Source organism: Dryobates pubescens, chromosome 1, assembly GCF_014839835.1.
Source record: "Dryobates pubescens isolate bDryPub1 chromosome 1, bDryPub1.pri, whole genome shotgun sequence".
Lineage (NCBI taxonomy): Eukaryota > Metazoa > Chordata > Aves > Piciformes > Picidae > Dryobates > Dryobates pubescens.
In genome coordinates, this window is record NC_071612.1 from 3,834,375 (window position 1) to 3,858,543 (window position 24,169).

Sequence of the window (24,169 nt, forward strand, 5' to 3'; positions counted from 1 at the left end):
AATTTTTACAACTTGCAGATTTACCTTTTCCACTTAAGGAATATGTAATATATCAGGTAGGCTTTATTTCTCTTGAGAAAATATTCTAAACACTAAACCCACTCTTATTTCCTTCCCTCCAATTTTTAATCAGGCTGCATTTCCATAAGTATTCAGGACACTGCCAGACTTCATGAACGAAAAACATGAGGTTAAAGAGATGCTTTCATAGATCCTGAATGATTAATGGAAACTTAAAATAATCCAGATCATTCTATCTGGGAGAATTCTACCTGTCAAGAATGATTGACGTCGAACACGTTGCTCAAAGGAGAACTCCAGAGGCATTACCCAAGTAGCAGAATGCTTCCTAGGACAGCAACAGGGAGACTGGAGACAATGGGAAAGAGAAAGGAAATGGTATCTCAAAGTGAGCCACATTCAATGAATGATGTGGGGGAAAGGATTTTTTTTTCCTTATCTGCATTCTTCCAGAGAACAAAACCATATTTGTTGTCCTTTTACTAAACGTAGCACCTATGCAAATCCTCTCTTCTGTAAAGTATTATTTGTGTGGGAACAAAGTGAAAAACACAAAGAGAAGAGATTCTTACCACGAGAGAAACTTCTCTTTCTCTGCTTTCTTCTTACAGTTGTTTTCCTTCAGCAGACAAACAATTGAATATAGAAAACTCGTGTCAGTTTTCTACATCCTGTGTTTGGAAATTTCATTTAATGTAAATAACAGCCAAGACTTTGGCCATGTTTTTCTTACCCATGTCAAGAGGAATTTTGAATTTGCTTACAAAGGGAGACTTCAGCTTTAAAAATTACCTTCCTTGATCTAGCTAGGAAAACAGGTTGTGAATGAACACAAGAGGGAGAACAAACCACACATTTGCAACATCACATAGCAGTAGCCAGTGGATGCAATCCACGAAGCCTGGAATGAATAAGGTTGAGGCTGTTTAAATCCAAATAAATCAGAGACAAATAGAGGTGTTTGGGGTTTTTCACCTCCACTTCCTACCTGATTTTAAAAACAGGAGTGATTGATCCCTATCTTTCTGTCACTTAAGAAAACCATAAAGCTCTAAAGCCATGATTACTTTTTTTTTCCTCAGAAGTTCCTTAGTCGATTAAAATTAATTAAAAGATAAGTTGTGGTCCACAAATGTATCTTAAATCAAAACTCATGTTGCTACTTAATACAACACACGCCCAGACTTGGAGTAAGACAGATATAAATTAGTTAGGTAGTCTGAAAATGTCAGGAAGATTTAGTTATCACAAATGAAATTTCAAATTGCTGTGTTCTAATTTGAACTAAAACTGCAGAAGCAGAACTTTGGGACAGCTCCCTTTCATGAGGAAAAGCTGAGGGAGCTGGCTCTCTAGGTTGGAAAGGAGGAGACTGAGAAGTGACCTCAATAATGTTTATAAATATGTGAAGGGTGAGCGTCAGGAGGACAGAGCCAGACCCTTCTCAGAGATGCCCAATGATAGGACAAGGGGCAATGGGTGCAAGCTGGAGCACAGAAAGTTCCATGTGAACATAAGGGAAAACTTTTCCACTGTGAGGGTGACAAAATACTGGAACAGGCTGCCCAGAGAGGTTGTGGGGTTCTTTCTCTGGAGAAATTCAAAACCCTGCTGGACAAGTTCCTCTGTGACCTACTCTAGCTGATCCTCCTCTGGCATGGGGGTGGGACTGGATAATCTTTTGAGGTCCTTTCCAACCCCCTAACGTTCTGTGATTTTGTGATGCTCAAAGGCACTATCCTACTAACAGCAGGATCCTACTGACAGCAGGATCCTACTAACTAGTGTTTTTCTTCATAAGCACCACATTTCCATGTAGTCATGAAAAAGCTCCTTCTGTTAACTCAATCCTTCCCAAAGAGTGATACATTTAGATGAAGACTAGTGGAAGAACAGAATGAAAATGATGACACCAAGGTACCCATTGAAAGTCATGCTCAATTGCAAAGCCTCTAGACAGTACAGCTGGCCTTACAAGCACTCCACCATTCCTGGGTTCATTAAGTTACTCTAGCAATATTTTGTAACTGCATGCTTTATTACATTCTGAAAATTATGCCATTTGAAGAACCACAAGTGAACTGAGATGAGGAAAAAATGGCATGCAAAACCAGAAGACAGCATCAGCTGCGCAGCCATCATTTTAATATGGTGGTAATTCAAGAGAGTTCTGCCTGGGCACTAATGTTGCTAGGCCTCGCTGTTTCTGGTGTGATTGGTCTCTGACCATGAAAGGCTGTTATAATGAGAGCTTTAATTATGGCATAAAACAAATATAAGAGAGCTTATCCTAAGCTATTCAATGGCCACCATATTTCAGTGTTTAAGTGTAAGCTGAAGACTTATTTGTTTGACCTAGCTTACTCCTACTTAGCCAAGCTACTAATTTTGTTACCCTCCAAAGTGCTTTGGGATGCATGGCATGAAGGGCATAGCGGAAGTTTGATTTTCATTGATTATGCATTAATTTGCATAATCCTCACACTGCAAATCAGTAACATTTTCATTGGAGATAATAGATGCTAAGCACATTATGCAAGGGTTATATATTTATTGGTTTTTTTTTTTTCTAAATGGCTTGTAAAAATTATTTATGGCACAATAAAACAGGACAAATAACACTGGCACCTTGCAGGAGCAAAGCTGGGGGCCTCTTTGATTCGGTGGCTTTTGAGAGCAGACTATGAAAGCATGGATGAAACATGCACAGGACTAAAATCAAATATGCAGGGTGGGGATTTTTTGCTTCTCTGCAATTTCATTGATGGCCAAATTTCCTCTCAGGCTGAAGGTCTGTGTATTCTACCTGCAAAGTACCTGTAGGGTGGTTGTAGCCAGGTGGGGCTTGGTCTCTTCTCATAGAATACATAGAATACATAGAATAAACCAGGTTGGAAGAGACCTTCAAGATCATCGCGTCCAACCCATCAACCAATCCAACACCGCCCAAGCAACTAACCCACAGCACCAAGTACCCCGTCAAGTCTTCTCCTAAAAACCTCCAGTGATGGCGACTCCACCACCTCCCCAGGCAGCCCATTCCAACACCACCTCCCAGGCAACCACCAACAGAACAAGAGGACACAGTCTCAAGCTGTGCCAGGGGAAGTTTAGGCTGGATCCTAGGAAGAAATTCTTCACAGAATGAGTGATTGGCCATTGCAGTGGGCTACCCAGGGAGATGGTGGAGTCACCATCACTGGAAGTGTTTAAGAAGAGACTGGATGGGACACTTAGTGCCATGTTTTAGGTCATTAGATGGTGTTGTGTGGTAGGTTGGACTCAATCTCAAAGGTCTTTTCCAACCTGGTTAATTCTGTATTCTGTATAGGCTTCCACACAGCCCTGTTTTGTGGATTTTACTGTGGGTGTTGTACATGTGTTCTGCACTCTGCCTTTATGATGCCATAACACACACACAAACACTCTGGGAAGATTGATGGCTTGAAAACGACCGCTCCACAAATGTGGTGGTGTCAGCTTTGCACTCTGCTGCAGAACAAGTCAAGATTTAAAAACATTTTTTGGTGAAAAAACAAGTCTGCATTCTGCTCTGCTATTCATTCTTCAACAGACAATGATCTGGAGGTGCACATCTCTGTCTCTTTGTCTTTCTGTACTTTTCCTTGGTAATTAAAACCTGTGATCCTGTCCATATTATCTATGCCATTCACAGACAATAAATGTTAAGTAAATTCTCAGCCATGCTAAGTAATATACTTTTCTAGATTCAGAATCCAAAGCAGAGAGCAGAATCAAACACTACTAAGCACCATGATTTAACACAAATTATACAATCATTTAACCACCTTAAACACAACTACCTGAAAGGAGGTTGCAGGCGTTGATGTCTTCTCTCCAGTAGTTAGTGATAGGATGAGAGAAAATGGCCTCAAGTTGTCCAAAGGGGAGATTTAAGTTGGAAATAAGAAGAAACTTTTGCCTGAAAGGGTTATCAACCACTGGAACAGCCTATCCAGGGTTGTGGTTGCATTCCCACCCCTGGAGGTGTTTAAAAGGTGCTGAGATGTGGGGATGAGGAACATGTTTTAACATCAGACTTGGTAGTGTTATATAGTGGTTAGACTTGATGACCTTAAAGATCTTTTCTGACCAAAATAATTCTATGATTCAATGGTTTGTTACAATCTGCATGGAGTTTAGTAATCACATATGTTCAAATGCTCACATTTAGAATACATAACAGGTTTTCAAGTTGAAGGATTTAGACTATATCCTCTGGCAAGAGGGATGTTTTTGTATAAATCTGACCAAGCAAACTCAACAAGAAATTGTACAAGAGGTGAAGAACAAGTACAGCAAAATGTTTTCTTTTTCCTTTAAAGTTAGTGTGAAGGGAACAAGTAATCACAGATATATCCAGAAAACAACAACAAAAAACCCCAAATAAACAAACAAAATCCCCCAAACTGCAACAAATAAATCAAAACTCTTTCAGAAGCAGCTAATAAATCATAGAATTGTCAGGGCTGGAAGGGATCTCAAGGATCACCTTGTTCCAAACCCCTGCCATAAGCAGGGCTACCTCACGCTATAGCAGGTTGCTCAGAGCTACATCCAGCCTGGCCTTCAAAACTTCCAGGGGTGAGGCTTCCACCACCTCCCTGGGCAACCTTTGCCAGTCTCTCACCACTCTCATGGGGAAGAACATCCTAACATCCAATCTGAATCTGCCCTCCTCTAGCTTGGGTCCATTCCCCCATGTCCTATCACTCCCTGACACCCTAAACAGTCCCTCTCCAGCTTTCTTGTAGCCCCCTCAAGATACTGGAAACCCACAATTAGGTCTCCTTGGAGCCTTCTCCTCCCCAGACTGAATATAGAATACATAGAATAAACCAGGTTGGAAGAGACCTTCAAGATCATCACGTCCAACCCATCAACCAATCCAACACCACCCAAGCAACTAACCCATGGCACCAAGCACCCCATCAAGTCTTCTCCTGAAAACCTCCAGTGATGGCGACTCCACCACCTCCCCAGGCAGCCCATTCCAATAGGCAATCACTCTTTCTGTATAGAACTTTTTCCTAACATCTAGCCTGAACCTCCCCTGGCGCAGCCTGAGACTGTGTCCTCTTGTTCTGGTACTGGCCGCCTGGGAGAAGAGACCAACATCCGCCTGTCTACAACCTCCCTTCAGGTAGTTGTAGAGAGTAATAAGGTCACCCCTGAGTCTCCTCTTCTCCAGGCTAAGCAACCCCAGCTCCCTCAGCCTCTCCTTGTAGGGCTTGTGTTCCAAACCCCTCACCAACTTTGTTGCCCTCTGGACTCGCTCCAGCAAGTCAACCTCCTTCCTAAACTGAGGGGCCCAGAACTGGACACAGTACTCAAGGTGCCGCCTAACCAGTGCAGTGTACAGGGGCAGAATGACCTCCCTGCTCCTGCTGGCCCAACTCTCTCAGTCTGTCCTCATAGGACAGCAGCTCCAGCCCTCTGCTCATTCTCATGGCCCTTCTTTGGACACCTTCCAGCACATCCATATCTGTCTTGTAAGAGGGGCTCCAGGACTGGACACAGTACTCTAAGTGGGGCCTCCTGAGAGTGTAGTAGAGGGGGAAAATCACCTCCCTCGAGCTGCTGGCTGTGCTTCTCTTGATGCAGAATGGGATATGCAGTTGAAAGTCAAACTCTCTTCTCAGTAGAAAAAAAAAAAAGAGAGAGAAAATATTGACAGCAATAATGATCCGACCTTAAGCCAGTTCAAACATTTGTATTTTGCTTCTATCTCCATCAGTTAGAAACCACTCAGTTCAAATCTTCTCCTAATTTTTTGTACAACACTGGAATCCATACTAAAGCTGCTTTTCACTGTTTATTTTCATAAGGCATTCTTTCAGAGGTGCAGTTTTGCATTGCACAGAATTATTTCACCGCTTGGACATCAAGACACTTGAACGTGTCCAGAGAAGGGCAACAAGGCTGGGGAGAGGCCTTGAGCACAAGCGCTATGGGGGGAGGCTGAGGGAGCTGGGATTGTTTAGCCTGGAGAAGAGAAGGCTCAGGGGTGACCTCATTGCCCTGTACAACTACCTGAAAGGTGGTTGTGGCCGGGAAGGGGTTGGTCTCTTCTCCCAGGCAACCAGCACCAGAACAAGGGGACACAGTCTCAAGCTGCGCCAGGGGAGGTTTAGACTCGAGGTGAGGAGAAAGTTCTTCACCGAGCGAGTCGCTCATCATTGGAATGGGCTGCCCAGGGAGGTGGTGGAGTCACCATCCCTGGAGGTGTTCAAGAGGGGATTGGATGTGGCACTTGGTGCCATGGTCTAGTCATGAGGTCTGTGGAGACAGGTTGGACTCAATGATCCTCAAGGTCTCTTCCAGCCTTGGTGATACTGTGATACTGTAACACTGCGACTTGAAGCAGCACCGCAGACTTCCAAAAAAGTCCTCACTGACTTGGGTCTTGGTACAACTTTGTTTGCATTTTGCTGAAGTTGAAGCTCAAAGTTAATAATTCAGCTGGAGCACATAAAAATTCATCTCCTGATTATCAGCTTTCAAGGAAGGCAGGTGCTTAAGTACTGCTTCTGAGTATCACAGGAAAGTGAGTAAATATAAGGGAAATAAATCTCCATTTAGCATTTGCATGCTATGTCTTGTTTCACCTCAGCCTTTATAAATTCAAATTATTTGGATAACTATCTTTCAAAGTTCCCATAATATTGTTTGTTTAGAGAAGGAGTGCTTAGAAGGCTCATATTTATTTTTTTTTTAACCTGTCCTTTTACATATTAATATATTTAATGTATTTACTATTATTATCTTTTATAACAATAATAAGAAGAATGGATCCAAGCTAGAGAAGGGGAGATTTAGACTGGATGTTAGGAAGAAATTATTCACCATGAGGGTGGTGAGAAACTGGAACAGGATGCCCAGGGAAGTGGCAGAAGCCTCACCCCTGGATGTTTTTAAGGCCAGGCTGGATGTGGCTCTGGGCAAACTGATATGGAATAGAATAGAATAGAATAGAATAGAATAGAATAGAATAGAATAGAATAGAATAGAATAGAATAGAATAGAATAGAATAGAATAGAATAGAATAGAATAGAATAGAATAGAATAGACAAGGGTGGAAGAGACCTGCAAGATCATTGTGTCCAAGCTATTATCCAACCCACCTAATCAACTAAACCATGCAACCAAGCACCCTATCAAGTTTCCTCCTGAACACCTCCAATGATGGTGACTCCACCACCTCCCTGGGCAGCCCATTCCAATGGGCAATCACTCTCATTGGAGAGTGAGGTGTCCCAGGCCATGGGGTGGGGGTGTTGGAACTAGGTGATCCTTGGGGTCAGAGTATCACAGTATAACTAAGGTTGGAAGAGACCCCAAGGATCATCGAGTCCAACCTGTCTCCACAGACCTCATGACTACACCATGGCACCAAGTGCCACATCCAATCTCCTCTTGAACACCTCCAGGGACGGTGACTCCACCACCTCCCTGGGCAGCACATTCCAATGACGAACGGCTCAATAGGTGAAGAACTTTCTCCTCACTTCGAGTCTAAACCTCCCCTGGCACAGCTTGAGACTGGGTCCCTTCCAACCCTAACAATTCTGTGATTTTTTTTAATGCTAATACTAATAAAAAGAGAGCCACCACCACCACCACAACAACAACTCACTGTATTCTTTTCATTGCAGTTGGCAATGGCATGCTAAATTAATTTTATATATATGGAAAGAGAAAAATCTTTTAGTACACAGGGCTTAAAATTGCATTTTTGCTTCCATGAGACTGGGAGCTGTTCCATACGATTACCAAAAATGACATCTGGTTTCTAATACTCAGATTTCATCCATCCTATCTTTTAAATGTTAAAAAAAAATAAGGTACATAGAGACTTTTCCTTCCAAAAAATCTCAGCTATCTATTAAAACTGATGGTTACCTTTCCAGGTCTTTGCTGGTATATGAGCAAAGAAGAGGAGTCATAAAAAATGCCATGAGCACTGCAAGCTTAAAAAGAGTAAAATAGAGGGAATGTACACAGGGGGTTGTAGTGAGGCAGAGGTTGGTCTCTTCGCCCAGGCAACCAGTACCAGAACAAGAGGACACAGTCTCAGGCTGCACCAGGGGAGGTTTAGGCTGGAGGTTAGGAGGAAGTTCTACACAGAGAGAGTGATTGCCCACTGGAATGGGCTGCCCGAGGAGGTGGTGGGGTCGCCGTTGCTGGGGGTGTTCAGGGCGAGGCTTGACAGGATGCTTGGTTGCATGGTTTAGTTGATTGGGTAGTGTTGGATGATAGGTTGGACATGATGATCTCGAAGGTCTCTTCCAACCTGGTTTATTCTATTCTATTCTATTCTAAATGCAGTTCTGGGAGGTTTGTGTTATTGTTTAAATGTAATATTTAATACACTTGTGTGGATTTGTGAAGGCTACTTGCAATTAATTGTAAGTGGAGAATCTATTTGTTCTGGATCCTTCCTTCATTCTGTAAGAAAAAAATCAAAGAATCTAAAAAGGACTCAGCAGCTGAAACCTGCAATATTTTGCATACCCTGCAAAAGAAATAAGGTATGGAAAAAGGACTCATTTGACAATGGCAAAACCTCTGATATTATTTAAGAAGCTCATTATATAGAGCATGCAACTGATTCTCTGATTATTTTTTTTGTTGCACTTAAGGTTTTCAGCACAAACTAAAAGCTTGCTGTCTAATCAGATATTAATAAGGCTGTTCTGAGCTTATTTGGGAGCTACACGTGGCAGCAGCACTAAGACAAAAAGGACTTCACTAAAAAAAAATACCACTAAATTAAAATACAAAAAGTGCACAAAGTTTGTTAGCTTCATTTTGAGAAATTAAGACCTATTATTTTAGTTGGAGGTTTTACACATACATCTCCACACAGGAAAATATTTCCAAGTGCCACAGTTCCAAGCATTTCACTACTTGAACAAGGTTTGGAGCACTCCTAAGCTCACAATCATTTTATTTACTTATTTACGTGTTAAGTTGCATTTTATTTTGAATTAACTCATATATATCCATCTGGGAGTCATTAGGAAAGGAAATGGTTTCTACATAAATGACTCCCATCCAAAGCATTGCTACTTGGTACCTGGTTTATGATTTAAACACATTCAAATTATTCACAAAGACTAATTGCAAAGTTCTCCCTGGTGAATTCCACCTGCCTTGGGCTCCTAGAGGAAAGGCTTCGCAATCATAGCACTAGTCTGGGACTTCTGTTGAAGCCCAAGGTGTTTTGCCACTGACTTCCTAGAGGAAAGAAGCGAAAGAGCACTAGAGAAAACGTTCTTAGTGTTTTCTACAATCCCATCTGCGTTGCCTGAGATCCATTGTCAAAGTTTGAAAACAAGCCACGGTGTGAATATAAATCTCCCAAGAGGGAAGAGCTTTCAAAGTTTCCTGCCATTGTAGAAATTCCACTTAACAGCTCCCCTGCTGGCCTCTGTGGGCTTCTAGTGCCTCTCTCTTCCAGAGTCACCATCCCTGATCTCAAAGCAGTGCTGTCTTCCCCATAACCAAGGTCTCAGAGCACTCTCCTTTGAGCAGAAGGCACACATCTGCCATCAATGTTGTCCACCTCTCACCTTATGCAAAAAGCAAGGTCCCAGCATGCTATGACTCTGCTACCTTCCTCTGCCACAATAGCAAGTAACACTCCTAAGCATTATTCACATTGAGCTCTGCTCAGTTAATCTCTTCCCATAGATTTCTTTATTCTGTATAAGGGGCTTCACTTCACTTTTAGTCCCCAGGGACAGAAAAAGTGTACAGAATAGAGAATTAACCAGGTTGGAAAAGGCTTCTGAGATCATCAAGTCCAACCTATCACCCAACACCATCTAATCAACTAAACCATGGCACTAAGTGCCTCATGCAGGCTCTTCTTAAACACTTCCAGTGATGGTGACTCCACCACTTCCCTGGGTAGCACATTCCAATGGCCAATCTCTCTTTCTGAGAAGAATTTCTTCCTAACATCCAGCCTAAACCTGCCCTGGCACAGCTTGAGACTGTGTCCTCTTGTTCTGTTGGTGGTTGCCTGGGAGAAGAGACCAAGCCCCACCTGGCTACAACCTCCCTTCAGGCAGTTGTAGATGGCAATGAGGTCTCCCCTGAGCCTCCTCTTCTCCAGGCTAAACAATGTACAGTACTGAGTACCGACACCATCTAGTAAGAATAATGAAAGCCACACCATGTAAATGCACCTTAAATTATGCTGCTGTTGTCTCTGCTCCCACACCTAAAGTACTAAAGCTATCACTTTAAGCTCACACAAACAGATGCACCACCAGCTATATTTCCATTCCTGCCTGCAGAGCCAGCATTTGGTTATGGGAGCCTCTTCGAAGCACTCAAACCAGCAAATGGCAGATTTTATAATGCCATTCAGGAGACAAACATTGTCCAGTAAACATGGCAAGCTAGAGGGGAAGGTAGAGGAAACAACATCTTTTTATCTAAACAACCATAAGGAAGTAGCTCAGAAATATATTCTGACAAGTGCAGGGAGAGCAGGGAGTCAGAGTAGAAACATCATTTTGGATGTTATTTTAATGCAGGGGCATTTTAAAAATGCATGAAAGACACTTCACTAAAAAGAAAAAAAAAAATCATAAAAAAAATAGTAAAAGACTTCATCTCACCTTTTCTTGCAGCTCCAGTTTGTAAACAAAGTCAGAATTATTTTCTCAGACCTACTGCTTCGGATCAACAAGTACACACCTCGGGTACAGCACACAAGGAATCCTTCTGAGGACGCTACGCTAACACTGCTACTCAGAACCCAGCTTTCAGCTCTGGCTTAACTCTCCTAACTCCCAAATCAGTGGCAAAATATTCACCAGAGTAAGAAAGAGAAAAATCTTACTCAGCCTGTGCTGTGAGCTTTCTGCTTCTATAGCAGCTATAAGAAGAGATTGTGCCATGATCACCTCTGCTGCACCTTGGCCATACAGCAGAATGCCTGTGGGCTTGGTGCTGTTCATTTGTAGAGACCTCCTGTTCTTGGAAGTTTAGAGTGTAACCACACACAATTCTAGCAAAATAGGTACTATAAGAGAAACCACACTGAACAGCCCTTGTTTCAAAAGGCTCCTGAGAACAATTTTCCAGGAGCTGATGCTTATGACTCTTCTAATCCTGCTCAAGCAAGGACAGTATTAGGGCTGCAAAGATGCTGAGGGGATTGGAGCATCTCTGTGAGGAAGGAAAGGTTGAGAGACCTGGGGCTATTCAAGCCTGAAGAAGAGCAGTTTGAGAGGGGATCTTCTCAGCACTCAGCAAGAGCAACAGTGCAGGGATCAAGAGAATATGACAGACTCCTTTCAGTGCTGCTGAGAGATAGGACAAGGAGCAATAGGCACAAGCTGGAACCCAGGAAGTTCTGCCTAAATGTAAGGAAAAACTTTGTGGGTGACAGAGTAATGGAGCAGGCTGCCCAGAAAGGTTGTGTAGTCTCCTTCTGTGAAGACTTTAAATGCTGTCTGGATGTTGTGATGTTAGTAAGGGGGTTGGAGTAGGTGGTCTCCAGAGGTCCCCTCCAACCTCCACCACGCTGGGATTCTGTGATTTTTGGATACTCGTATGGTATCAGCTCAGCTTGGGCATTACAACATCGAGGATGATTTAATATCAGTTACTCTTCCTTAACCATTCCAAGATTAGTTAATGTTTTTTTAAATGAAAACTAAACATTTCTGCCCTTAAATATGAAAATTTATATTAAATTTTGAGAAGACTTAATGCAGAAGCAGAGGTCAAGCTTCATTTGTCTTCTGACTGAAAGGCTTGAAAAGTGGTGAGTGCCTTTTTTATGAATAAATTAGAGAATTTCAATATAGATATTACAACACTAAATGGATTTTGCCAGAATACATTACAGCCATTAAATAAATCACTGTTAAACAGAGAGAAAGAGAAGACTTTGAAAAGAAATGTAATTCCATACAACTTCATGACAGAATCAATTAATCAAGGAACTATAATTTCAGACACTTGTTATAGGAGGAAGGAGATACAGATCCATGAAATATTTCATCATTAGGTGAGAGAATGGAAAATAAATTTTGCAAAGAAAGATCATTAGCTTGGGAATTGTCCATATCAAGTATCCAATTAGATATGGAAAAAGCACAGCAGAAAAAGAGGAGAGGGTGATCTCTGCAATTCACTCCAATCCCCATTGTGCACAAAAAATGATCACCTTGAATTACACATAGAGGAGAATGGAGAGAACTGAACAGAAAGTCTTGTTTCAGATGGAAAAACCAGTAACCTGCAGTAAACTGAACATGAATCACTGAGTGGGGAATGGAATGAAGCTGGAGGTGGGACGTGAGGAAGAAGTTCTTCACCATGAGAGTGGTGAAGCTCTGGAATGGGTTGTCCAGGGAGGTGGTTGAGGCCCCATCCCTGGAGGTGTTTAAGACCAGGCTGGATGAGGCTCTGGCTAGCCTGATCCAATGTGAGGTGTCCCTGCCCATGGCAGGGGGTTGGAACTATGTGATCCTTGTGGTCGGTGTTCAAGAGGGGATTGGACGTGGCACTTGGTGCCATGGTCTAGTCAGGAGGTCTGTGGACAGGTTGAACTCAATGATCTTTGAGGTCTCTTCCAACCTTAGTGATACTGTGATAACCCTGACTGAATGCTCATTTCATCCAGTGAAATGGGTCAACCACATCACATATCTCAGTCTCCAAGGTTGTTCATATTTTGCTTGTTTCCCTACTGAATACAGAGTTAAACAGGTTGGAAAAGGCCTTTGAGATCATTGAGTCCAAACTATCACCCAACACCATCTAATCAACTAAACCATTGCACCAAATGCCTCACCCAGTCTCTTTTTAAACTCTTCCAGTGATGGTAACTCCACCACCTCCCTGGGCAGCACATTCCAACAGTCAATCTCTCTTTCTGGGAAGAATTTCTTCCTAACATCCAGCCTAAACCTGCCCTGGTACAGCTTGAACATATCTTTAATGCTTATACGCATAAAAAATAATAAGACCTCTTTATGAAGGCTCATAAGAGACTGAGTCTAAGGTGGAAACACAGCCACAGTCACCCAGTAGTAGTATTAATATGCATTTTGCCTTTGAACAGGCACTGGTCAGTGTAACAAAGAGCTTGGAAAACTGACTCCTTTAAGTGCATGAGATGCCTTAAAATGTACTTGTGCACTTCTGTGGGTATATGTAAAAGTGCAAGTATGTACTCACACAGCTCAAAAATTGGTCCATGTGTAAAGCACAGCAAAAAGAGTCTGCAATTCCCAAATAAAAAGATGTCATGTAAGCCTCCTCCTAAAGCATGGGATGAGAAGAAACTTACTGGACCTGAAAGAAAATTTGCTTTCTAGTGTTGCCTGACTCAAGATTTCCCCAACTATTTTGCCCTTTCATTTATTTGGTTTTTTTTTTCTACAAAGAAGAATCAAATTCTTATTTCATCCCTGCCATGATCCTGGGTAAATCACAACTCTGAGTTTGCTTCCTCAGCCATCGTTACTTTAGTTTATTTAAACATTTCCTTCTTGCTCAAAAACATATCTTTAAAGGTGAGGGAAGAAGAAAGCATTGCAAGTGAAAAAGCATTGATAATCCAAAAAGAAATGACTTTTCACAAAGGATGAGTATGTGAGAAGGTGTTTGCTTTCCATACTTACTTAAGCTCTCTCTGAAATTCCTCTTCAGTAGGATCCAACTGCTCAAAATCCTTAGACAATTAATATCTCTCCCACCAAAGGCAAAAGAGGTTAAGTTTCTAAAACATTGGCAAGCAAGTACAACAGATTCAAACCAACCAACCAACCAAAACAAACAGAAAGCAAAGCAAACCAACAAAACCAAACCAAGCAAAGCCACAGACAGACAAGCTAAACTCCAAACCATTAGGTGAGTTTACTCCTCACCAAATTAGTTTTCAGTTTTCCAATGAACATTTTCTTTGACCTTCTCTGTGCCCCAAACAGAAGGCCCTGCACAGGACCAATAATTTAGTTAGTCATGACATTATACAAAACAGAAAAAGAAACCTAATTCTGACACATAGGCAATTCTTAAAGGGATTTTTTGTTTTTAAGGTGAAGTCAAATGTCAGTTATGGAAGAGGAAATTTATCCATTTGGCTAGGAAATCAGCTTCTCTTTTGGCTGTCTGCCTTGTGCTGCTTTCTAAAAGCAGCTGGAGCATAAAGAAGACTGAAGAAGATAAATAGGACAAAAACTGCTTAAGGTCTTTGTAAAGTTTAATGAAAGATTTATCTCTTGAGGGTAGTGTTCCTCTTTCTTTTAGTGAAACAGGAGTTTGATAACCTCTCATTGTGCATTTGATAAATTACATCTTGCAGTCATAACTAAAATGAGCGAGTGGAAAATATAAAAGGGCCAAAGCAAGTTATCTGAGTCTTCCAAAATTATACAGCCAAGAAGAACTAGGTAGCATCTAAATTACTTTTAATTACAGAAATAAGGATGAATTGTGATACAGGGATGTTATAGCAACAAAAGAGGTTCCTCTACCTTTGTGACTGGAGAGTGTACTACACTGTCCATATGTCTAACACTGCTAATTACAGCAGGGTATTGGATGAATGTTTAACACACAAGTGGCAGAGACCGAAAAGGTCTTTTGCTCCTGTTCATAAACCAAATGAGAGTATCTGTAGAGTATCTACAGCCCATGGATTTCTACTCAGTTTCAAAACTCTTGCTGCTTATCTATATACTCAAGGCACATAAATGTCAAATCCTGACTGAGAAACTCCATGGCTTACAGAGCTAAAAGAGGTATGCTTCTGTACTCTGCCTTTGTTTTTTTTCTTTTCATGTTCCATATACCAAAAATGATCCAAGTGCAAGGAAAAAAATAATCAGAGTTTTAAAAATCTGATTAAAAAATCAGATTAAAAAAAAATTACTGAAAACAGAGCTATGAAGATAGACACTGATTCTCTTATGTGTGTGCATCAGTTTTTGGGTTCCTTTTTCAGTTTTTAACAAGCAAAATGTCACAGACAGATAAAATAGGTTTTTGCTTGTTGGTTTTTTTTTTTTTTCCTGTTTGTTTCTCACTGGAAGTGTCTAGGAAGAGACTGAATGGGGTGCTTGGTGCCATGGTTTAGTTGATTAGATGGTGTTGGTTGATAGTTGGACTCGATGATCTCAAAGGTCTCTTCCAACATGGGTAATTCTAGTCTATTCTATTCTTAAGAATTAGACCTGCTGCAACATCTGGAAGGAACTAATTTGCCTGCTCAGCCAACAGATAGCCACTTAGAAGTTTTTAGCACTTGGAGCCAAAGAGTAAGGTGCATGGCTTCAGCGTGGCCCAAGGAATCAGGGCTCCTATATTTCTCTTCAGTTCAAAATATGCTCCTTCATACCTGCACCATCTCTTAACCACTTGCAAGAGGTGAAAGGAAACTACTTTATTTATTTTTCTAAAGTAAATAATTATTAATTTTATTCTCAGTAACATGCAGGCTGTTTTATAAACGCTGAGAGAGGAAGAACTGTTAAAGCTGTAGACCTGCAGTCTAATACTTTTCCAGGACAATTTATCCCTCATTTGGTATTTAACATCGTTACAGGTAATAAAAGCAATTTAAATTTCTCAAATTAAAGAGAACAGAAATTCTCAGTGGGTCACTTATAGAAACATTCAAAGTAGAGAGCTCTTTATGAAGCATATAGAGACCTGGGGGATTCCAGAAAATTGATCCCATATCACAAACACTTTAATTTAATGTACCTCTTGCTAGTCACTTTTAATGAAGTGATTATAAAAAGGGCATCCTACTTTATTAAGCATTAACCTTGCTCAGAGTTAGGCAAATGATGAGATCAAAGAACCTGAAGATATCCAAATCAATCTGAGACATTTTAAGAGAAGGCATGGGTGATCGTTATTAGTATTATGATTATTATTGCCTGACATCTTAGCATTGAAAGAAGGTGGTGTGATGGTTTTAGGCTATGCCTCTAAAATTTAGTTACAGATTTCGAGCAGAAAAGTAGAAAAATATCAATAAATCACTATTGGGTGTAAAAAGGAAAACAAAAGATTATTCTAAACAAATTCATTAGATAAATATCTGAGTTGTACCTAAACAATTCTCCTCTTCTCTGATCTCTGCTCTTTGCTTGTTGGCTGACCTTGACTGAGTTGTTTAGTTAAGTCTAACCCACGGCTTTCTCTCTCTGCTCCTCTTTCTCTCTTGTGGGACGGGGGGGGGGGGGGGGGGGGGGAACTGTGGAACAGCTTCCCTGGTCTCTGACCAGGGGACTTTTTGTGTGGTTTGCTAATTGTCAATATCTGTATAATATTGTAAATCCTGTATATTTGGTACATACTCATTGCATTCTGTCATAGAGTGTAGATTTTGCTTGTAAATACAGCTTCATTTGCTTCTAACTGAGTTGGTCTGGCAAAGTTAATGCTGGGGGAAAACTTCAACCCGCCACAGGAGGCATGAGTTTTGCTTGTCTTAAAAAGAAGTACAGAATTTACAGTGTCTGGAGCTGGTTTGCAAAAGGCTTTAGAGAACAGATTTTCAGTGTTTTCCCCTGGAGTTTAGTTTCTGAAGATGGAGGATGCAGGATCTGTAACATTTACGTCATATTCATGTCACTACTAAACTAAAAATGTATTCACTTGCCAGGTTTTAAGTTTGGGTATGTCAGAGGAAAGTATAAGCTTAATGAAATAAAAGAGTATTGCAATGTATTAATTTAAACAGGACATGAGATGTGGAGTAGATATTGACAAACAGTAAAAGAGGAAACAATGGATTCTGGACAAAAATGCTGAACAGCATCTGATCTAGGGGGAAACAAATGAGTCTTTGCCTTAGAATGCAAAAATAAACCTACCCAAAACACAAATCAGTTTTTAGCCTGGGACTGCAATCAGAAGAGGATCCATGGTATAGATCCTAGAAGCACTGCAGAATTGTTCCCTCTATGAACTCAAACACCTTTCAGTCCATGTATGTCAATACACTTAGAGCAGGTAAGTCAATTGGGAGATGGTGATCAGGAAGCTAAGACAGAGCTGCTGTGTTCCTCATCATCTGTTTAGCAGATTTGCCCAGAACCCTGTCAAGGGATAATCTGAGCTTCAGGTCCTCATGTGCCACAATGTGTCCCTTAACATAACGAAACCTGAAAGATCACCTTGAGAAAAGTCCTCAACTTTAGAAACAGTTTCAGATTCAGCTGCTAACTTCCTATTCTGAATACTTTGCTGATAAAAAATAGATAGATAAAGACATCCACTTTGTGTTACAGCTGCATTGTTGATTCCTTTCTAATGCCTGTGGCTTGGACTTCTAATGCAACTATTCAGATGAACATCGCCGCTAATTTGCCAGGAGCATTAATTACAACTTTGCAGTGCTGTGTGTTTAAAGAAAAGGTCAGAATCACTGCAAAAAAACCCCAAACCCATAAAAAACACAGGCAAAGAAACAAACTAAACCCAAACCCCAGACACCCCAATGGCCTGCAGGTATCTTGCCAGTTTTGAAGAGAGAGGCTCACGATCAGCTTTCTCACTACGTGGTTACTTCACCCTTTACCTTAGTTGAACTCTTTCAGGTATGAGAAGGTCGGTGACACCTCTATTGTGCATCCCATCTCAGCTACCACCTGTTGATGAATCTCATGCATGCAAATAATCTGTGTAGAACACAAAAGGACAAAAAAAAAAAAAGAAGGAAAAAAGAAAAGATTTTAATGTATTCAGGACAACTCTGTCATATAATTCATGAGACTGATCTTTGGTTTTTCTACAAGCTCAATTCTGTATTTAATAATACCATCAGAAAACATTAATTCCAGAGAAGCAAAAAGAGAAACAAAAGAGGAAGCAAAGGGAAAATAAGGAAAGTGACAAATTCATTATTATTTAAAAAGAGATTTTGTTTTGAGAAGGGAAAAAAAAAAACCCCAACACTTCATCTCTATCAGAGCAAACCACTAATTAACATATAAATGTTTCAAGCAACAAATAATTAAGGAAACACACACACACACACACAAACCCTTAGCAAAATAATTCTATTCTTTTCATTCAAAGGCAGATAAAATTATTATTCCTTAAAATATGCTGGCTTCTAATGAGTGTGTTTTAGAGAATACTTGATGTCAGACATCAAGTTAGATTCTATACACCTCTGTATTCATGGGCTGCATTCCAAGCCAAAATCCTGTAAGAATAATATGAAAGCAATTTCACTCTCTTTGTGAGACAAGAAGCTAAGTCATGACTTCTGGTCCTACTATTCAGTGCACAGAAGACACAGGCAGAAGATGAAAGCTTTGACTCTTCCCATGTCAGTGGAAACCCTCACTCAGGGGCTTCCCCTCTCAGGCAGCTCTCAAGCCCCAGGGCTGGAACTCAAGATGCTGCCATGGTGTTTCCTTTTCATTTCCTTCACTTTCTTTCTTGGCATTATGGAAAACAATGAGGCCATTTAAAGAGACATACTCACTAGGTAGATTTTCGTAGTGTCTTTGGGGAGGGGTGAGTAATACTAATTAACCTGCTTCCTTTTCACTCAATGCTCTTTATATCCACCTAAAAGCAACACGTAGTATCTCAGCAAGTGGTTACAGTGCTGCAGACTTTTAGGACTGTGTTTATGTGTAAAAAGAACAAATCTGCTGACTCAAATGTTTGCAAAAAAAAGTAAACAGGGAAGGTTTTACATGAGCACAATTCACCTTTCCCCATTATTCTGTTGCAGTACAGCTTTGCAGTGGGTGTTTTTTTTCCCTCTCACACTAAGGTTATAATTGACATGTAGGACAAAGCTACCAAAACACACTCCACCATTCTTATTAGTGTTATGAGAGGGAAAAGCATATTTTCTTAGCACAGACTGTGCTTTTGGAATAGCTATTGATTTCTTTATTGCTTGTCTGCTTATTACTAAGTAATGATTCTCATATAATGGGATTATGGAACCCACTGAACCTTGATAAGATTTCTAAATATTTTTGACAGTTTGTTTATAAATAAGAATCAAAAGAAAATAGGCTGTCACAATATGGAATGATATCCACAGATGTGATGTAATAAAGGATAAACATTTCTGACCCTCCATCCTCCCCCCAGGTTTCAGTTGTCAGCAACTGCAGGCTGGGTTCTCATACAGCATTGCTGCACAGCCCTGGCTCGGGTTTCCAAGGAAATGACTGACTTGTGAGAGAGACTCATGGAAAAGTACAGAGCAGAGCCATGAAAATGGGAGAGGTAACACTGCAGACAGAGATAATGTCATTGAGATAGGGATAGTGAGCAGCTCAGGGACTCAAAGGAAAAAAATGCTGAGAGGGAAAGATACAAGATCCTGAAGTAAAAAAAGGAGAGGCCAGAAAATAGCAGGTCACCAATACTAAGAATGAGCCTGTTCCAAGAAATACTGTGTCCCATCTCCATTTGGCTCACTTCTGTCTGGCCAAAAAGGATGAGGGTGCCTTCCTGAAGGTGGTGAGCATACAATATACAGCCTGTTAGTCATAGAAAGATTCGTCAAATCCCAGAATCATAGAATACACTGTGTTGGGAGGGATCTTTATAGGTCAGCTAGATCAACTCTCCTGCAAACCACAGGGACATCCCCAACTAGATCAGGTTACACAGAGACCCACCAAGCCTGACCTTATTCCAGCTCTTTTCTGGGGGAATAAACCCCAATACATTTCTGCCTAGGGCTCTCAGGTTGTGTACAGTCTGCTCAGTCTCCAAGCACAGGAAGAGGTGCCCAGGTGGACCTAGAGAAAGGGAGTTCTATTTCTTTAAGCCCTAATTAAAGACACTGCTTCACTATTTATTCTCTCTCCTTCATATACAGATATGCTAAAGGAAAAAAAAAATCAAAAGGTTTTAAAAGTTTTGAAAATGTTCAAACATATACTTGAATATTTTGAAGAGATGAGTGGCATCGAGGAGGATAATTGGCTGCTAATGATGACAGTGAGAAGAACAAAGGAGGTTTAGGAAGTAACTACAAATCCCAGAAGCGGTACTGGGAACGATGGAGATCAATCATCCGGATGCTCAGCAGCTCAGTACAAACCACTCAGCTATCTGTGGTTTGGATCAAGCAATGTGGCCTGTTTCTGAAAGGCTCTGAGAAGGACCACCTAAAGAGAGAAGAGCAGGTGTGCAACAAAGCAGGCACCTGTGAGAAAACAAACCTTTCACACAGCAGAGACTCACCCAGAGTGAAGGTGGGAACTTGAGCACTCGTCTTTCATCATTTTATCTTTAAATCTCAAAATGGCAGGTTAGTTAAGCTCAAACTTTTACTCTGAATAAAGAGGAAGTAGGGATATCATCATTAAAGAGAGAATAATAATGAAAACTAGCCCTTTTAAATCAGAAATAGTGAAAAGCAACTCTGCTAAGCTCTTCCAGACCAGCAGCTTACTCTGTGGCTGTGTGACTGGAAGCTAAGTGGTCCTGACAGAACTCTAAGGTTAGTGCTCAGTCCTACATCACTAGCCACATCCAAGCCTTTTTTGAACACCTCCAGGGATGGTGACTCCACCACCTCCCTGGGCAGCACATTCCAATAGCCAATTACTCTTTCTGGCAAGAACTTTCTCCTCACCTCCAGCCTAAACTTCCTCTGGCACAGCTTGAGACTGTGTCCTCTTGTTCTGGTGCTGGTTGCCTGGGAGAAGAGACCAACCCCCTCCTGGCTACAACTTCCCTTCAGGTAGTTGTAGAGGGCAATAAGGTCACCCCTGAGCCTCCTCTTCTGCAGGCTAAACAACACCAGTCTTTTTGCCCTTCTCTGGACACATTCAGGTGTCTCAATGACCTTAAATTGAGGAGCCTAGAACTGGACACAGGACTCAAGGTGTGGCCTAACCATTGCTGAGTACAGGGGCAGAATACCTTCCCTGCTCCTGCTGGCCACACTATTTCTGATGCAGGCCAGGATGCCATTGGCCTTTTTGGCCACCTGGGCACACTGCTGGCTCATGTTCAGCTAGCTGTCAACCAGTACCCCCAGGTCCCTTTCTGCCTGGATGCTCTCCAGCCACTCTGACCCCAGCCTGTATCTCTGCATGGGGTTGTTGTAGCAAAGTGCAGCACCCGGCACTTGGGCTTGTTAAATGCCATCATGTAGGACTCTGCCCATCTGTCCAGCCTGGCAAGATCCCTCTGCAGAGCCCTCCTACCCTCTAACAGATCCACACTTGCTTGGAATCATCTGCAAACGTACTAATGGAGGACTCAATCCCCTCATCCAGATCATCAATAAAGATGCTACAAATTAGAGTACAGCAATGGTTAAGAATTGTTGCTTGCACTGGGTCTAAGACTAAGTCATATTTGTCACCAAAACATCTGTAGAAGCACCTGTGTTAACCTGTCTGGACCCTTCTTTCTCAGATATATATAACATTTACAATATTGCATATAATTTACTCATGCCTGAAACGTGGGACAATATTTTTGCACTGGAAGTGACAGCAAATAATATTCTATTCGTGTCTGTTAGCAATGAGGCCACTCAGAACAAATACATCTGGAAAAAGATTTGTAATCACTTCTTTGCTGATGCCAGCAAGAGAAGATGTGACATTTGTGTTTCAAGGATTTGACTCACAGGAGTGTTTTCAGGACCTGTTCTCAGAGGCACACATGCACAGAGGGACCATCAGCTCTGACATTTTTTCCTGCTGCTGCAGGGATTCAATACAAGGAATTACAAGTCTCTTACCTTGATATTTTAGTGATAAAACATCAGAGTATATGTAAAGAACTATGAATTAATCCTTTTTCAGAACTGGTGAGTAGTTCTGCTTGTATTCTGAAGTGCCTTTTATCCAGAAAGAGTTTCAGACTACACAGTTGCAAAACTCAGCTGGGCTCAGGCCCTTAAAATCTACTGCTCTGTGCCTCTCAACTTAACCAAGGGAAAAAAAAACCCCTATAGCTGGTTCCTTTCTGAGGACAAGGCTAAAGCACATCATCCCAAGAACGTTATTTACCAACAATGGTAGCAGAATTACAGATTTCCCCTCTCTGTATGTGAATGTTTAGAGATTCAATGGTTTATATTTACCATTACCATTGTGGTTCCCTGGCACAATAGTTTTTCCACCGTGGAGAGCAAGTTAACTTTCATACTTCTTCCTTTGTGTTCTAATTTCATAATAGAAGCTTAGTAGGAATTATTTTAAGACTTTTTTTCTCTCCAGAGTCTTTGCTGGTTTGCCTTTTTTTCCATTGATCATTATAATTCATCCCAACATTATAACTCATCCATCATTCACTGGTCATTAAAATTCATGCAAACATGACATTTAACAGAAGTCTGTTTGCACTGCAATTGCAGGATCACAGGCTCACAGGATGTTAGGGGTTGGAAGGGACTTCTGAAGATCAAGTACAACCCCCTGTCAGAGCAGGACCATAGAATCTAGTGCAGGTTACACAGGAATGCATCCAGATGGGTTTTGAAAGTCCACACCTTTCTGGGCAGCCTGGTCCAGTGCTTTGTCACCCTCACAGTGAGTAAGTTCCTCCTCATGTTGAGGAGGAACCTCCTGTGCTGCAGTTTATATCCATTGCCTCTTGTCCTACCACAGGGTGCAACTGAGCAGAGCCTGTTCCCTCCCTCTTGACCCCCAGCCCTCAGATATTTATAAATATTTATTAAATCCCCTCTCAGTCTTATCTTCCCCAGACTAAAAAGCATCAGGTGTCTCAGCCTCTCCTCAGTGGGCACATGCTCCAGTCCTTCAAGCACCCTGGTAGCCCTCTGGTGGACTCTCTTGAGTAGATGCCTGTCCCTCTTGAACTAGGGAGCCCAAAACTGGATGTAATATTCCAGGCGAAGTCTCACCAGGGCAAAGTAGAGAGTGAGGAGAACCTCCCTCAATCTGCTGGACACACTCCTCTTAATGCACCCCAGGATACCACTGAATTATATTAGTGCTGAAAAAAACCACCAAAAACCACCAACAAACCACCAAACCAAAACAACCATAAAACCCTGAGTATATTGAGAAAGGAATTATTAACAGACCTGATGAACTAAGACTAATTCCTTAGACTAATTTATGGGATAGCGATGGCAACACGATCTTTATCCATTGCAGTACCAGTTTCCAATACACTTGAAGCTTCAGAGATTTTATTCTGCAATAAATCTAAAGTTTTTCCTGAAAGTTTATGTCCTGAGTTGTAATCATTAGATTTGATAGCTAGTTTGATTACTCTGCCTGGCTGAGGTGAGCGCATGAAAGGTCTGGTGATGAGACTGGCGCAGCTTTAGGGAGGTGTTACTGAAAGTGCTACACCTATTTATGCCTTCTCCTTGAAAAATGTGAGCTGGACACATTTATTCAAGGAAAAGGCATAAATGGGCAATAAAATCAAAAGAAATATTGTTTCAGTAAGTGCAGAAGAAGATCAGCTTGTGAAAGTAACCTGTCTAACAGAAAGAAATACCTTTTTCTGCTGGGAACTTTGCTCCTGCAGTTTTCAAGGACAAAATTCAAACAGTTCATCTGCAGATTTTGGACATTAATCAAGCAAGATATGATTTGGGGGAAGATGTAGTCTAGACACTGACAACCTTCTTTCTGTTCACACAATGATGAAACAGTAGGGCTGAAAATATTTAAGCTGCATCTTTCAAAAATAAAACTTGACTACGCCAATCGTTGGTATTTCAGGTCAGGTAACCTTTATGTTACCTGTAAGAGAAATAAGTATACTCTGCTTACCTGTATTTACCACCAACTATCAAATAGGACTTTTTTTCCCCCTGTATTGACCATACCTGATGACCAAAGCGGTTTCACAGCCTCATATTACCATAAAACACAAAGATTTGTCATCCGTTCTGCTGCACAGAATATCGACCCGGTTCAAACTGATTTTGTCATGAATTCAAGAGTAACAAAAACTGTGGGTTTCTTGTGCTGCTGATTTAACTGCAAAGTCAGTTTCACACTACCAGCTGAAAATTAGGCAGATGATGATGGACAAACTCATGTAATTTGCATGGTTAGTCACCCCAGATAGAAATCCTGAGCCAATGTATAACCTCCACGACTGATCCCAATATCCATCTGTGTTTTAGAAATGATCAGTTATGGTCAC